Here is a 16,314-nt window from a genome sequence, read left to right as displayed (position 1 = left end):
TGTATATACCATATTGTTAGAATAAGGACAGAAATCAAACAATCATCTCATTAAGCACAGAACTAATTTTTTGATAAGATCCAAAACATGTTTACAACAAAGGCTCTCAACAAATTATAAATAGAAGGGAACTCATTTAACTTGTGATAGAACATTTATAAAAAATGTACAATTAACATAATGGTGGCAGAATTAATATTTTCTTCCTAAATTTAGGAACAAAATTCTATTCAGCATTGTAGTGGAGATTCTAGCCAGTGTAAGTAGGCAAGAAAAAGAAATTGAAAGTGTATAGGTTGGGTGGAGGAAGTAAAAAAGAAATAAAATGAAGAAATAAAACTGTATTTACTTATAGATGACATGAGTTTGTATGCATAAAATTATAACAAATCCCTCCAAATATTACTGGAACTAATAAACAAGTTTTTCAGGATACCAGAATACAAGATCAATACAGAAAATTCAAATGTATTTGTCTTTGCCCCAGCAATTGAGCAATTCAAAATTGAAATTAAGAAAGACAGTTCCAATATTATCAAAAGAATAAATTTCTCTGGGATAAATTTAATAAAAGATGGTAAAACTCATTCACTGAAAATGATAAAATGTTGCTGAAAGAAATTTAAAAAAATCTAAATGAATAAGCATCCCATTTTCTTATGTCAGAGTACTTAATGTTTTAATATTGTTAAGATGGCAGTACTTACCAAGTTGATCTATAGCTTCAATGCATTCCCTATCAAAATCCCATTGACCTTCAAGAAAGTGATACGGTCATTCTCTTTCTAGTGATAACCTCTTTCAGCCTACTGGAAGTGTATTCCTTTCTGAATAAACTTACAATCATTTTCACTACAAAAAAAGAAAGTGAGAATACAAGCAACAGTATGGGAGCAAATCATTGCAAATCATATGTTAGATAAAGGTCTTGTATCCAAGATATAGAAATAATTTTTGTTTGTGGTACTGGGATTTGAACTCAGAGTCTAACGCGAACTAGGCAGCTGCTTTACCACTTGAGCCATTCTGCCAGCCCAAAGAAAGAACTTTTATAACTCAACTGTGGCAATTAAAAAATGAACAAAAGATTTGAAAAGACATTTTGACAAAAAAGATCTACAAACAGTCCATAAACACAGAAAAGTATGCTGTCTTGGGCTCATTCAGCTTCTTGAATACCTGTTTATAACTATTGACTATTTCTGGAGCTCTTGGAGTTTTCAGCCATTATTACTTTGAATGCTTCTCCTGTTCTACTCTCTTTCTCTTCTCCTTTTGAGTTTCCTATAACATGAATATTAGCTCCGTTTGTTATAGTTCCACAAATCTCTGATCCTGTGTTTATTTTTTCTATTGTCAGGATCTTTAAGTTCACTGTATCTTTTATTTGCATTCTCCATTCAGTGGTTGAACCAATCTATTGAGTTTTAAATTTTGGTTATTGTATTTTTAAGATTTAAAATTTCCATCTGTTTATCCTTTGTAGCTTCTCTTTTTTTCTGCCAAGACTATTTTTGATGTTTCAAGAATATTTGTAATTGCTTTCTAGAGCACTTTTCGTACTTGCTGTAAACACCTGCCTGCTTCACTTATGTCAGACAATTCCATCATCTAGGTCCTCTTAGGTGTTGGTGTCTATTATCTTTTCTTCTTCAGCTTGAGATTTTCCTGATTCTTGGTAAGACAAGTGATTTTCACTTGCAACATGGACATTTTGACTATTACATTATGAGATTCTGGATCTTATTTAAATCTATTTTAGTAGGTATCCTCTGACGTGGCACCAGAAGAGAGGGTCTTGTCTCATTGGTGTCAGGTGGAGGTAGAAGTCTAGGTTCCCCACTAGGCCTCTGCTGGCACAGATTGGCTGAGAAAGTGTGAAGCACCTCCTTCCTGCTCCCCATCTGATCTCTAGGGACATTGTGATGGCATTTGGTACCACCAGGCAGGCTGAAATTCCTGGCTTTGTACTTGGTCTTCTCTGACCATATCGACATGAGGTGGGGGTACCTCACGTGGGTGAGTGGAATGTCTAAATTGTCACATCTAAACACCCTACCCAGCCTTGCTGGCAGGTGTGGGAGTGGGGCATATTTTTTTCCGTGGTGTTTGTCTGGAGTAGAAATACTTATCTTAAAGTTTTCTGTTTTCTCAGGATGTCCCTTCCTGGTCTAGAGATTTTGGGGGGAATTTTTTTCTTTTTGGTACTTGGGCTTGAGCTCAGGGCCTACACCTTGAGCAACTCCACCAACCCTTTTTTGTGATGGGTCTTTTCGAGATAGGGTCTTGCAGACTATTTGCCCAGGCTGGCTTTGAACTGTGATTCTCCTGATCTCTGCCTGCTAGGATTACAGGCATGAGCCACTGGCACCTGGCTGGGTAGATTTTTTTTTTTATCTGTACCTGTTGAAGTTTCCTGGTTGCTGGCTTTTCTAGCACCCAGTTTCATATATTCGAGGCAAAAATAAAACCCAGAGCACTCAACAGCATAGTGTTCATTGGGTCTTGCGATTCTTGCCAGTCTGCCTTTTCTCCCATCTTTCATAGTTTCTGGTGTTTTTTATATATTAACCCCACAGTTGTGTCTGTATTTAGTGTCATCTTGACCTAGATTTTCTCCCATCTTTCATAGTTTCTTGTGTTTGTTTTATATATTAACCCCACAGTTGTGTCTGTATCTAGTGTCATCTTGACCTGGAAGTGAAAGCTAGCTTGGCAAGTACTTAAAATGTTCAACACAGATGTACCATATGACCCAGCATTTCCCTTGCTAGGCATCTACCCTAGAAAAACGAAAGCACACGTCCACACAAATAGTTGCATAAGAACATTCATAGCAGTATTCCTCACAATACTGTAAAATGGAAATAGTCCAATTATGTATGAATTGGCGAACTGGTGAACAAAATATGATATATTCATAAAATGGAATACTATTTAGTAATAAAAGGGACTGAAATATTGGCACATGCTAAAACCATGAATGAACCTTGAAAACATGCTATGAAAGAAATCTGACTTGATATGTATATTGTATGAATACACTTACTGAAGTATCCACAGTGAACATATCTGCAGAGACAGAAAGATTAGTGATTGCCCAGAGCTGAGGGTTAGAATGGGTTATAAATGCAAATGAGCATTGTTTTCCTTTTTTTTTGGTGGGACTGTGGATTGGACTCAGTCAGTGCTCAGTTTGTCCCATATTTGCCAAGCGTGAGTCTCAAGTTGACGAGATCTTGGTCTTTGAGGGCTTTCTTGTCATCAAAATAATCATGTTACTTGGTTCTCTTTAGAATGAACGACCGCAGCTTGAGTGCTAGGGGAGAATTTTACTTATTTATTTTTATAAAAATAAAACAGCCCTGATATCCACCAATGTTAAGTTTTTCTTTTCTTTTAAATAGACTTTACTTTTTAGAACAGTTTTAGATTTACAGAAAAAAGTTGAGAGGATAGTACCTGTTGGCAAGGAATAATCATTTGGAAGTAAGGAGGGAAGGTGTGTAATGAAGAAGAAAATGTGAGGACCAACTTGAAGTTTGTGATCATTAATAATTCACAAACATGGCAGAGTGTTACTATCCCGCCGTGTCAGCTGCTTGGATGCTGGTGTAGAGCAGGTGGGAAGTAGGATTTGTCCAGAGCTTGGCTTTTGCCATGTTGGTGTGATGGAGGAAGTGAGGGAAATGGGAGTTAAGTGTGCTAGGTTCTGAAAGGTAACAGGGGCAAGGTGGAATGGAAAGGGATCTCATACTGCCAGGATCAAAGGGATTGGAAGTCTGGGAAGTGGAGAAATTTGGGGGAAGAGAGCCTGAGAAGAAAAGATCTGAAGACATCATGTGGTAGCAAGATTATGAGGAGGTCGCAGGTCTACAGATCAAGGCATGATTGTGGCGTGAGAGGCTGCAGTTGCCAGAAGACAAGGTCCTTGAAGGTGAGGAGGTCAGGGGCTCAGGGTGTCAAGTGGATTTTCTTGGTTTATAGAGTAGTTACCAAGAATGGTAGTAGGAGTAAGATGAAGAGAAAGACAGTGACTTAAGGGACTGATCTTCTATTTTTCCTTAAGCAGAGCTTGCAATTCTCCTGCCTTAGCCTCCCAAGTGCTGGGATTATAGGTGTGTACCACCATGCCTGGTGGGACTGAACTTTTTAATGAATGGTGAGGAGAAGTAGTGACTGGAAGGTTGATAATGGTAGCCACAAGAGCAGTTGAGGGTGGTGGAGGATGGCTATATCTTCTTCAGAGCAGCTGAAGCCCTGCATTATCCTTGACCATCAGAGAAAGGTCCTGAACCTTCATTCATTCATTCAACAAGAAAGGACTATCCACCCTGGCCTAAGCCAAACCCTTGTGCCCTCACTAAATGTAACTGTTGTCCTCATGAAGTCAGGCCAACAGGACAGCCTCTGTTCCTCAGACACCCCACGTGATCTTTCTGGTTAATTGACGTTTTGTATAACAGTGAACTCTAAAAAGCAAAGCCTCTGGGGTCAAAACACTTGTGTAACAGATTTTCACATATGAAGACTCTTAATTCCCACTGAAAAGCACATATTGTGAGGATGGTGAGTGACCTCATCATAGAGGTCAAAGCAGGAGTGCTCTCAGGGAGGGGAGAGAGGTGGCAGGGACTTAAGTGTCGCTTGTGGAGTTGAAAGACTTTGGAACCGAAAGCCATCTTAGTGATGGTCTTGCCTGTGGTTTTCTTACTTTTTAAGAAAGTTACATCAAATATAGAGATTTGTACATCAAAATCATTTCTGTAGAGGAAGAAGTGGAGCCCTGGAGTGGAGCGGCATTGTCTCTGGAGCCTCAGCTCATGGCCACCTACTTCTACCTCCAGGCCTCAGGGATGGCCCAGTGCATCTGGACCAGAGCTTCCTGAGGAATGTCTTCCAGTGGGTCGATAAAGACAGGAGTTGGGGGATATCAGACAATGTGCCTCAGCAAGCACTCTCCAATAGCACACAGACCCCATTTAATCCGGTGACTGTCAGGTCAGTCATTGCTGTGTTTGACCAGGAGCACAAGGCTGGTGAGAACTTGAGCGAATTCCTGGGTGTGGGGAGAGCGTCACACCCTGGCAGAATGTCTTCTGCACCTATGACAGGGACAACTCCGGGATGATCAGCAAGAACGAGCTCAAGCAAGCACTCTCAGGTTTGGGCTACTTGCTCTCTGACCAGTTCCACAACATCCTCATCTGAAAGTCTGACAGACAAGGTGGAGGGCAGATGGCGTTTGATGACTTCATGCAGGGCTGCATCATCTCACAGAGGTTGAAAGACATATTCAGGCGCTTCAACACAGATTAGGATGGCTGAACTCTGGTGGCTTATGAGCTGTATCTTTCCTGGTCTTCAGCATTGCATAACCAAGCCTTGCCAATATCAAAACAACATTTAAAGAAATGCCAAATCCCTTAGCTGTGATGAAAGGGAACAGGACACAATTAGATGCTGTTGCTCCTGTAGATTTTTGTACAGTTAATACTTGGGGACCTGGCTGTACACATGTGAGTAAGCTGGTTAGAGCTTTGCTGTAAGAGTAACTATATTTTTATAAAGCAAAGCTTGGGTTTGCTGACTGACATGAGTGAAACGTAAGAATGATTCAGATATTCTGCATGCAACAAATGGACCATATCCACTTTATTTATTTATTTATTTATTTGGCAGCACTGGGGTTTGAACTCAGGGCCTCATACTTGCTAGGCATGTGCTCTTAGAGCATGAGCCACTCTGCCAGCCCTCCTTTTCCAGATATTTGCAGTTCTGTAATTGAAATGCTTTTATTGGCCAGGAGGATTTTAGAATAATATGGAGCTTACACAATTTTTCATGTGCCTTACTTTTTAAACATATTTTTTGGAATATGGAACATAAGCAAGAAAGTAATGATACAGAAAAAAAATCATATTTGTGGTCCCAAAAAGAAAAGAGATACAGGATCAGTTCTCTGGTCCTGTGTGGCTTCTCCTGAGAACACCCCTCAGACAGCCCCTGAGAGGTTCCCACAGGATTCAGGATTCTGGAAACACTGGTCTATTTTTAATCCCCCCATTTTTTTTCTGTATTAGGATTTGAACTCAGGGCCTTGCACTTGCTAGGCAGGAGCACTACCACTCAAGCCACAACCCTAACCCATTTGCCTTTATTTTTCAGACAGGATATTGTGTTTTTGGCTGTGGCTGGCCTCAGACCACGATCACTTACTTAACGCCTCCTGAGTATTTGGACTCAAAGATGCATACCTCCATGCCCAGTTTACTGATGGAGATGGGAATCTTGCTAACCTTTTTGCTTGGCTAGTCTCAAACCCCAGACCTTCCAGACTCTGCCTCCTACGTTGCTGGAATTACAGGCCTGTGCCGCCACACCCAGCCCCTCTAATACCTCCCCATGCGAGGTGACCTGAGTCCTGGGATCAGCACCCAGTGTCCTGCCCATTGGTCAGATGTGGCTGCAGAGGTCACAGATAAAGGCAGAGCAGGGCTGGTGATGAGGGCAGTGCCACATCACCTCAGTTCTTGAGCGCTCACGGGAAGGTTTGGGCCTTATTTTATCAGTACTTCTAACTCTGGTTACATAATTTTTCAGTAAAATGTCATGATTTACTTATTTTTTTTGGTGTGGGAGAAGAATATAATACAGTAGAAAAACAGCTTTTGAGTTTGGCACACTGGGTTTATGTCCTGCCTTCCCTGCCACTGACTTGACACATGGTGTTAGTAACTTCTCTGAGCCTCGCTCAGTTCCCTCATCGGTAAAGAAAAGATAATAATCTAATGCAGAGGAATTTTGTGAGAATTGCACAAGAAATATTTATATAGAGTCTGACACATAAATGATCAAGAAATGACAAACTTTATAATGCTTGGGATTTGGGCTTTTTTAAAAAATTATTTTTGTAATGGGAGTACATTGTGACCTTTACCAAAGTTCTTATAATATATCATAGTTGAATTCACCCCCTCCATCATTCTTTATCTCCCCATTGCCCGTTCCTGGAACAGTTTCAGCAGGTCTCATTTCTCCATTTTCATACATGAATGGGATTTGTCCTTTTCATTTTTTTTGCAGCACTGGGGTGGAACTTAGGCCTCGAGCTAGGCAAGTGCTCTACCACTTGAACCACGTCCCCAGTGTCTTTGCTTTTAGTTTGTTTTTTAGAAAGTGTCTCCTACTTTTATTTATTTATTTTTTTTGCAGTTTTGGAATTTGAACTCAGGACTTTATGCTTGCTAGGCAAGCAGTCTACCACTTTGAGCCACTCTGCCAGCCTACTCTTTGTACTAATTTTGCCTGGGCTAGGCTCTGAACACGATCCCGCTCTACCACTTGAAGTAGTTGGGATGACAGGTGTGTGCCTCCATGCCTGGCCCTATTCTTTTTGTTAGTAGAAACATGGTCATATTCCTTTCAATAGTTCCTAAATAATCCTTTTCCAGTTTCAGAGAAGGCTGTTAGACAACCCCCTGTCCCCACCCCAGGGGCATTTGGACAGTGGCTCTGGAGCTGACCCAGGAGTGAGCCCTGCAGAACTGTCAGCATGTGACAGCTCTGTTCGCACCCCTGCATTGACAGACAGACATAACTCCAGCTAAAGCAGCATGAGGTTGTGTCCCTGGCGTGACCACAGGTTCCCTTAAAGTGCTGCCTTGGGAAGCTCAGTGCTGCCAGGAAGATTTACTATTTGTTCTAACCAACACCTGTTGATAGATAGGCCCCGATCTCCCTCTCTTCGGGCATTTACTCCAAAGGGGCTGACAACTGTAAATAGGTATCTCATAATTCAGAAGCATATCCCAAGGACCTGAGAGTCATTCTCTATTTTTTTTTCTGGTCCTGGGGTTTGAACCCCGCACCTTGAGCTTGCCAGGCAGGGGCTCACTCTACCACATGAGCCATGCTTGCAGCCTGAGAGTCATCTCTTTGACATGCAGTCATCAAGGAAAGGCCTGTATGTCCAGATCTCTGTGGGAGGACAGAATCAGAACTTCAATAACTGCCAGCTAACATTGCTGGCCTAGTCACACCTACACTGACCAACCCTTTTTACTTTCTCACTTCTCTGACTCTGAGCCCCTGCTGACCTCTCCCTCATTCTTGCATTATTATTATTATTATTGCTGTTGTTGTTGTTGAGCCCAGGGCCTCCTGCCCTTGTGTGGCTCCAGCAATGAACCACATCCCCACCCCTTCGATCTCCTTCAAGATGCTATATCACCTCTGCATACACTGGAATGGAGCCCAGCTCTTTCCCCTAGTGGCAATAGTTACTGAAGGAAATATATTTTCCTTACTTTAACTGTAAATCCTGTGTTTATCTTTGACAATGTAGATTCCCTGGACAAGCCCTTCATGGTAGTTCCTTCTGGAAAGCCTGGCCCAGGAGGAAGGGGTGGGTAGGAGAAATGCCAGCTCTCCAGGGCTGGGGGCCAATAGGGCTAAGAGTGGCTCCTGTCATAGCCAGAGTGTGTCCTTCCCAAGTCAGAGACCTGTGCAGCCCCTTTTACCATCACACACCTGACCTTGGCACTCAGACCTTATCAGCGGAGGTTGGGGACTGGTGTGGGTCAGTGAGTAGGTGTTGAGTAAAAAGGGAGTTGGGGACTTGGTGAGGTCCTAGAAGACTCAGAGCTGGTAGCTTTTGGGGATATCCCTTTCCCAGCAAGATTGACAATCAACCCTGAGGACAGAGTTTGCATTTTTACTGGGCTCACAGGATCAAGGATTATTATCCTTCATTTTAAATTTAGAAGCAATCACATAAATAGGCAAAAGTTAAATGCATGGCTAATGCCTTATGTTTTTTCTCTGAAGAGAAAAACACTCATATGCTGGGGTCTAGAACAAGGAAGAAGTCTATTAAAATATGTAAAATTCACAAGCATATAAGGAATTCTTAAGTATGATTGACAGGAAGAAGAACATAAGAAAAACAATTGCTTGGCCTTCAGTAAATGTCTCCAAGCTCCAAGCCCAAGGGACCCAAAGGGCTTGTGAATCTGCACATTTTCTCTGTCTTTCTGTCTGTCTTGCCAAACTTTACCAAACACTTATTGAGGACTGGGGACTGTTGGATGTGTTTACAGTGGAATCATAGTGTTTTCTCCATCAGGAGGAAGGCCTTACACAGCTGGAACTGAGCCTCGGGGCCTGTGTGGACATGGGGGCAGGAGGGTGGGGATTAGGATGGACAGGGTAGAGATAGGGAAGTGATAGGGGCAGGGTTTGATACTGTGGTGGGGCAGCAGGTGTTTGGCTGGGGATAAGGGCCTGCTGTCCAGGACTGACTCAAGGGGCAGACTCAGTGAGGGGCAGAGGATCCGAGATGTACAGTGTGGGTGGGGGGTCAGGCTGCAGCGTGCCATCAGGGCATCAGGGCAGCTGGAGGTGGTGAGGCCTGCAGCTGTCACCTGACTGGGCTGCCTTGTTTTACTCACAGCCCACATGCCCTGGGTGTCTGGTAAACACTCCAGGAAGTAGTATCTCCAGTCCTGGCCTGTGCTGATGGTGAAGTGCTTCCACGGGCCTCAGGCCCCAGTCTAACACAGTCATGGTCCAAGGCCTGAAGTCCTTATGGGGCCTCTGAGTCTGGCTCAGCTTTAGGCAATAGGAGAGTCTTTCTGCCAGGAAAGATCTCTGGCTCCCAGTACCCTTCCCTCCAGGTTTCCCAGTGTATTTGGGAGAGACAATACCTGTTGGGAGCTTGTTAGGGATGGTGAGTCCCAGGCGTGTCTCATACTGGCTGAATAGGAAACCCTGGGTGGGAGTCCAACAAGCTGTGTTTGGACAAACCCTCCTGTGGAACGGATGCTCACTGAGGTCTGAGAACTGTTGTCCTGCCCAGCTGCCCTCCCACCTCTTCTCCCCCTCTTGGAGCCCTGCTTGCGGACTCCTGGCTACTCCTCAGACTGGATATGCACAGTCCTTCCTCAGGACCCTTCCCCACCTGCCTGGTCTGCCAGAGAAAAGCTCTTCTCCTAGACACTCGCCCAGCTTTGCCCTCACTTTCTTCAGGGTTCTGCTCAAATGTCATCCTCTTACAGGTAACCCTACAGTTTTCCCACAGCACTGCCTGACATTATGAATTAACTTGTTTAGTTTCTCCTTGACAGAGTCCACTTGCTGGAATGAGTGATCTTACCCTGAGGAGGCTGAGCAGGCTGATGGACTCCCAGGGAAAAGGATGGATCAAAGACAGTGTTAGGAGCCAAAGATCCAGTCCTGGAGGGCTGGGCTCTGCCTGGGTCTCTTTGGGCTCCCTGTTGGGTCCACTTTGGGGCACACATTCCCAATCCTCTTTGTGTCCCTCAGGGGCTGACTCTCTGAGCTGGCTGTACACAGTGGTGTCATATGAACTGTGCATGTTAGCCTTTTCTAGGGCCATGGAGTTTAGAGCCATAGGGAGCCCCAAGGAGCCACAGGGAACTTGCAACATGGATGCATCAGACAGCTTTAACTTGAGCTCACAGTAGCATTTAGGTTCTTAGACATCAAGAGGTGAGGAGCTGGATGGATAAAAGTTGAGAGTTAAGCTTTTTCTGGAAAAGGAGAGTACTGAGGGCCTTTCAAGTGACCTGAGTATGGGACTTGGATCCTCAACTGGACCAGGACCACATTGGTTCCTCTGTTGTCCTACTTGTCAGAGCTTGTATTAGTTAGCTTTCTGTTGCTGTATCAAAATACCTGAGATAAGTAACTTATAAAGTGGAAATGGTTATTTTGATTCATGGAGGTTCCAGTCTATAACTGACTGGTCCCATTGTTTTGGGCTGTGGTGAGGCAGCACATTGTGACAGGATCACATAGTGGTGCAAAACCACTCATCTCATCAGCCATATAATGAAAGAGGAAGAGACTGAAGTCCCATAATTCCTCTTCAAGATCATGCCCCCGATGACCTAAGAATCTGGGCCTCACTTGCTAAAGTTAGGCACTTTGCAACAGTGCCCCCCTGGGAAAAAACCCTTTAACACATGGAACTTTGGGGGAAATTATCCAAACCACAACAGGGCTTGAGTCTCTTTCTTTCTTCTCATCCCTGGCCTCTTACAAACGCTCCTTCCCCCAAATTTATCCCTTGATGGTTTCTCCTAGCTTATACCACAATCTCGTTTTCCTATTCATCCATTTTAGATGACTAAGTCTTTGCCGTGGAGAGCACTTCTGTCTGGGATAATGACTCCTCGTCAGAGAAGGTGGTGGTGGCAAAGACCCTTTCTTACCCAAAGGAGTGCTCTTGGCTGGATGTGGGTGGAGGCTGTCACTGCTCACATAGGAGATCCTGGGGTTATTTAAGGGCTTTACTCTTATGTGACCTGGGAGGCTGGAGAGGTGGGCAAACCTTTAGGAAGGTTCTGAAACAGAAGAGAGAGGGCTCTTTTCACTCCACCCACAACATCTCTTTTGGTTACTATACCCTGCCTGTCACTGCTCCCTAGGAGAAGGCTTCCTTGATATGTGGTCACTGGACTTCTATCCACCAAAGGTCCCATCGCTTTGATTAGTCCCAGGGGATGGAGGTGTAGCCTGTGCCTGCACAGCCCTTCAGAAGTTACGGCAGTTGTCCCCTGGTAGAGGGGTGATACATGTAGTAGGTGCAGCTCCAGGGCAGGACAGGCCCTTCACCCCACAATGGGGTAGGCAAATGGGAAGGATCAAGGCAAGGGGAGGCCACCTTGGGGAGGGGCTATCAGTCACAATGTTTGGAGTCCCTTCATCTGCTTTCCTGGCTTTCTAGCCAAGGAAGAAAGATACAGAGGAAATGGGGAGCAGGTTTGGTGGACAATTTGAAACTGTAGGTGTGACCTGGGAATTTCTGGTATCTCTTTCGTTCTCTGTGATAGCTAATGGCAGTGAGCAGTATAAGAAAACTGAACAGAGCTGCCTGGCAGGAAAGACTTGGTTGGGGCACTCATGAAAGGGAAACTGAGGATGCTTCTTGATCCAGGGACTGGTTTCCGTGGGTGGCTGTGAGGGCAGAGTGATGTGTGAGAATGTGCAGGAGGGCACGTAGGAGAGCAGGTATGAGAAGTGCTGGAGCCAGGGGCGAAGTGTGGGCTGTCCGTGAGCAGGCAGGTGCATTGGGAAGTCCAGAGGGGGCCGGGAAGCATCTTTAGTGTGAAGGGCTACATGGCCTGAGGACAGGGGTATGGGGCAGGGGCTGGGAGTTCACCCCAGGGAGAAATCTGGGAAAGGAAGTGTGTATAGTGCTCTGATGCTGATCCCAGCCAGCCACCTTGCTGGACAGTCAGGCCAGTAGCCACTGGCTTTCAGAATGAGGTGTGCCAGAGAGCTCAGAGCCATGCACTTAGAAATCTGGGAAAGGAAGTGTATATAGTGCTTATCCTTAAGCCCGGGGTAGTGGTACCTAGTGGTACCTGAGGTTGGCTTCTAGGGGCTTTAAGTCAAGCTTTCAGTGTGGAACAGTCTTTTGCCCGTTTCAGTCTTACCTTTTATCTGATTAATATTTTTTGTCTCTTCCCTCTTCCACCCTTGGACCTTTGTAATTAAGCTTAGGACATCTCCAGATTTTTCATTGTAGGAAAGTTTTAGAGATGAGAAATACCTTTGTTGCCACTGGGTTTTGAACTCTGGGCCTCACGGCTTGCCAGGCCAACACTCTTACTGCTTGAGCCAAACCAGCAGTCCCGCCCCCTCTTGTTTTGGTGATGGATTTTTTCGAGATAGGGTCTGGGGCTGGCTGTGAACCACCATCTTTCTGATGCCTACCTGCTGAGTAGCTAGGATTAAAGGCTGATGAGAGATAATGTTTTTGACATAGATTGTGGTGATAATTTCACAGATGTATACTGATCTCCAAACTTATCCAGTTGTATAAATTAATTACACGCAGCTTTTTGTTGGTCAGCCATGCCTCAATAAAGTGGTTTAGAACAAACCAATGAACAAACACGCGTACACCGAGCCCCTCGACTTCTTGAGTAAACTGATGGGACACGGAAGCCCATTCCTCCCTCTTGGAGGTGGTGGTGGCAGAGGTGGATGGGCTACCTCTGGGGAGGCTCCTGGGCCGAGCATGGGTAGAGTCCACACCTGAGGCAGTCGTAGCTCCTGTTGGGAGGCCACTGTCCTTTCAGTCAAGGACCTGGATGTTCAGTCAGCAGCAGGGGCAGGGTGGGGTGGAGCAGAAGTGGAAGCAGGGGCTCTGTGGGCCCTCCAGGTGGCTGGGCTGTTGCTTTCCGCTTTCAGACATTAAGGGCTCTGCTCTGGGACAGAACTCAGTTTCTTCTCTTTATCCTTTCTCATCTGAAAACTGCCCTGGACTGCTGGTCAACCTCTCCCATGTCCCAGTGCACCTGTATTCCCCACTCACTGGCCTTGTCACTGAGTCAGTCATTGGTGTTTTCATCTTTGTTGAGGGAGAGTCAGCAATAGGCAGAAATGACAGTGAGTCACCTGGGAAGCTGTCAGAAGTAGAGAAGAATCAGGGTTCTCATATTAACCTCCCCACCTCCTGCTCCTGTTTCTGACTTTCTTTTTTGGGTTGATTAATCTGTTTCCTTCCTCATCCATTCAGTGCCCTTCTCATTCCTGCATTGTCACCTGGGAGACTGATGCCCCCTGCCGGAGGCATCTCCCTGGCTTTGTCCAGTGGGAGGCACTAGGGGAGACTTGTGGTGGGAGGACAGGGGATGGGCATTTCTTCAGCTCTCTCCTTCAGTGTCTGACTTCCTCTTTGACTACAGCTTCCTTCCCGCACCCCTTCATGCTTGGGACAGTGTGTGGGGTTCATAGCTCCTGTGCCTCAGAATCCCTCACTTTCTCCTTATCTGCCCTCAGCCAGGAAACAGCCCCTTCACTACATCTCTGTAGCTGAAGCTTCTCAGTGGAATTTGACTGCCCTGGACCCTCCATCTCTCTTCTCACTCTGGTCCTCACAGGGGCTGGGCAAGGGCTGAGGTTCCTGTGGGATGGGGTCCCTCTCCTCAGGACCATGCTCCTTTTCAGCAGAAACTATGTTTCCCTCTCCTCATAGGGTTTTAAGGGGTGGGGCTTGGAGTTGGAGAAAAGCTTTTGCTGTGGGTGAAATAGCAGAACAGGTCTGGCCTTGGTTTTTTGCAAAGATTCAGTCGTGTATTGGGGTGAGAGTCCAAGAAGAGGGAAATCCTCACTCTCACCTTCTCAGGGGAGCAGTGTGGGTAGACTAATTTGAAGGGAGAGTTGCTGACTTTGCCCACACACTGCCTTCTGTGAGGTGTCAGTTTTCTTGTGAAATTAATCCTCATATGAGCTGGCACTTCAGTGAATCATTTCTTGCATTACGTCTTCACAAGAGCAGAAGTATATCACCTGTATTTCATAGGTGAGTCCCGAGCAAGAAGAACTGTGCCTGGGTCCCAGGACTACTCAGCAAGAAGCAGGATTCTTCCCACTGTGTAGGATGAATGCAATGATCTCCAGTGTGTAGAGCTTTCGCATAAAATGCACATTGTGTAGCCGCCCCTGCCCCCCCGCAGTCAAGCTATGGAGCATTGACCCATAGGTCCCAGCCTATTCTAACTATCCATGTCCCTCAGCCTAGCAGGGAACTCTTTTTTTTTTGTCTTTTATTCTATGGTAGAGAACTCTTAATGTCTGTCACCACACCTTCCTTCTCTCTCTGTCTTTATTATGGTTGTTCTGGGGTTTGAACTCAGGGCTTCAGGCTTGCTAGGCAGGTGGTCTACCACTTGGGCTACTTTGCCAGTCCATTTTTGTGTTGGGTGTTTCCAAACTAGGGTCTTGTGAACTATTTGCCTGGACTGGCTTGGAATTGCGATCCTCCTGATCTCTGCCTTCTGAGAAGCTGGGATTACAGGTGTGAACCACCGGCACCCAGCCTGACTCCTGTAACATCATATATTTGGAATCCTACTGCATGTGCTATTATTCTATGTCTGGTTTCCTTTTCTGCCTTCCAGATTTCTAAGCTTTCTTGTCTGTATGGCAGTACCTCTCAGGCTTCCTGCTGGGAAATCATCTTTCTGGCTGCCATGAGATGGCCACAAGGGGGCAGCAGAGGCGGAATAAACCAGGTAAGGCCACCTGGGTGGCTTCTTCATTGGCTTAGAATTACTTCCCTACCCATGGATCAGCCTCTTGCTGGGGTCTGCTTGTTGCTTCTGCTTGCTGCTTCCCTTTCTGAGGCTGGCTGCTTTAGAGGAATTTTCCAACACCCCACTTTTTTTTTTAATTTTTATTTTATTCATATGTGCATACAATGTTTGGGTCATTTCTCCCCACCCCCCCATCTCCCCCCATACCCCCTAGCTACCTGGCAGAAACTATTTTGCCCTTATCTCTAATTTTGTTGAAGAGAGAGTATAAGCAATAATAGGAAGGACCAAGGGTTTTTGCCAGTTGAGATAAGGATAGCTATATAGGGAGTTGACTCGCATTGATTTCCTGTGCATCAACACCCCACTTTTTTCTTTATCCTTTTTTTTTTCAGTACCAGGGTGTTGAACTCAGGGGCTCCATCAGCCAGTTTTGCTTAGGTTATTTTTCGGATAGGGTTGGTCTTGACCCAGGTTGGTCTTGGAAGGTGATCCTCCTACCTATGCCTCTCTTGTATCTGGGATTACAGGCACAAAACAACAGTACCACATTATTTATTGAGATGGCGGGGAAGTCTCAGTAATTTTTTGTCCTGGCTGGCTTCGAGCCACAATCCTCCCCACCTCCAGGTCTCCAGCTTCTCAGCTACCTCTTGAGTAGCTGTGATTACAGGGGTAAGCCACTGTGCCCAGACTTTTCAAACCCCTTTGAACATGTCCTCCTTTCAGTAAAATATTTTGAACATGCATGTAAAAAATTTGTGTAACATCACACGGATTATTAAAAACAAATACAAATAACATTAAAAAAGGTAAGATTAAAACTTTTATAATAGTTCTAATGTGTTCTCAGTCTCCTCTCTGTCTGTCTCCCAGAACCCTGGAGCACCTTGGCATTGGTGCTCCCAATCTGGTGGCTCCCCATTTAGACCTCAGCTAGGATTTGGGGTGGATCTGGCTCCTGTCAGGGTTTGTCCACATGACCCTGTGACCTCAGGTAGATTTCTCTACATTGTTGACTTCAATACTGCAGTTGTAAAATGAGGACAGTAAGAACTACAAATTATACTAAAACAGCACTGGAATGAAGTAGAAAATGCTCAGAATCAGTGAGTGATTCACATCTGAGGATTTGTCAGTGATTATTACCTTGGGCCCTAGTTATACCTGGGGGAAGTGTCTCTGTGACAGGAGAGGGACAGTGTAGCCAGCATCCTGGGGAGTGCTAGAAGCTGCCCCTCAG

General features: G+C 45.2%; 1 long non-coding RNA gene and 1 pseudogene across 1 annotated transcript in view; both read left to right on the top strand.

Annotated features, from left to right (window-relative positions):
• LOC141425653 (uncharacterized) overlaps positions 1 to 15,051 on the top strand; it is a 40,974-nt gene extending 25,923 nt beyond the window's left edge. Inside the window, exon 4 of the long non-coding RNA XR_012450687.1 lies at positions 14,937 to 15,051. This is a non-coding gene — a long non-coding RNA (uncharacterized lncRNA). The remainder of the gene's footprint in view (positions 1 to 14,936) is intronic.
• LOC109680276 (programmed cell death protein 6 pseudogene) lies at positions 1,996 to 5,430 on the top strand (annotated as a pseudogene).
• Positions 15,052 to 16,314: the final 1,263 nt, after the last annotated feature.

Source organism: Castor canadensis, chromosome 8, assembly GCF_047511655.1.
Source record: "Castor canadensis chromosome 8, mCasCan1.hap1v2, whole genome shotgun sequence".
In the NCBI taxonomy this organism is placed as follows: Eukaryota; Metazoa; Chordata; class Mammalia; order Rodentia; family Castoridae; genus Castor; species Castor canadensis.
The sequence above is the reverse complement of the archived record's forward strand: the minus strand, read 5'-3'. Positions and strand labels throughout refer to the sequence as shown.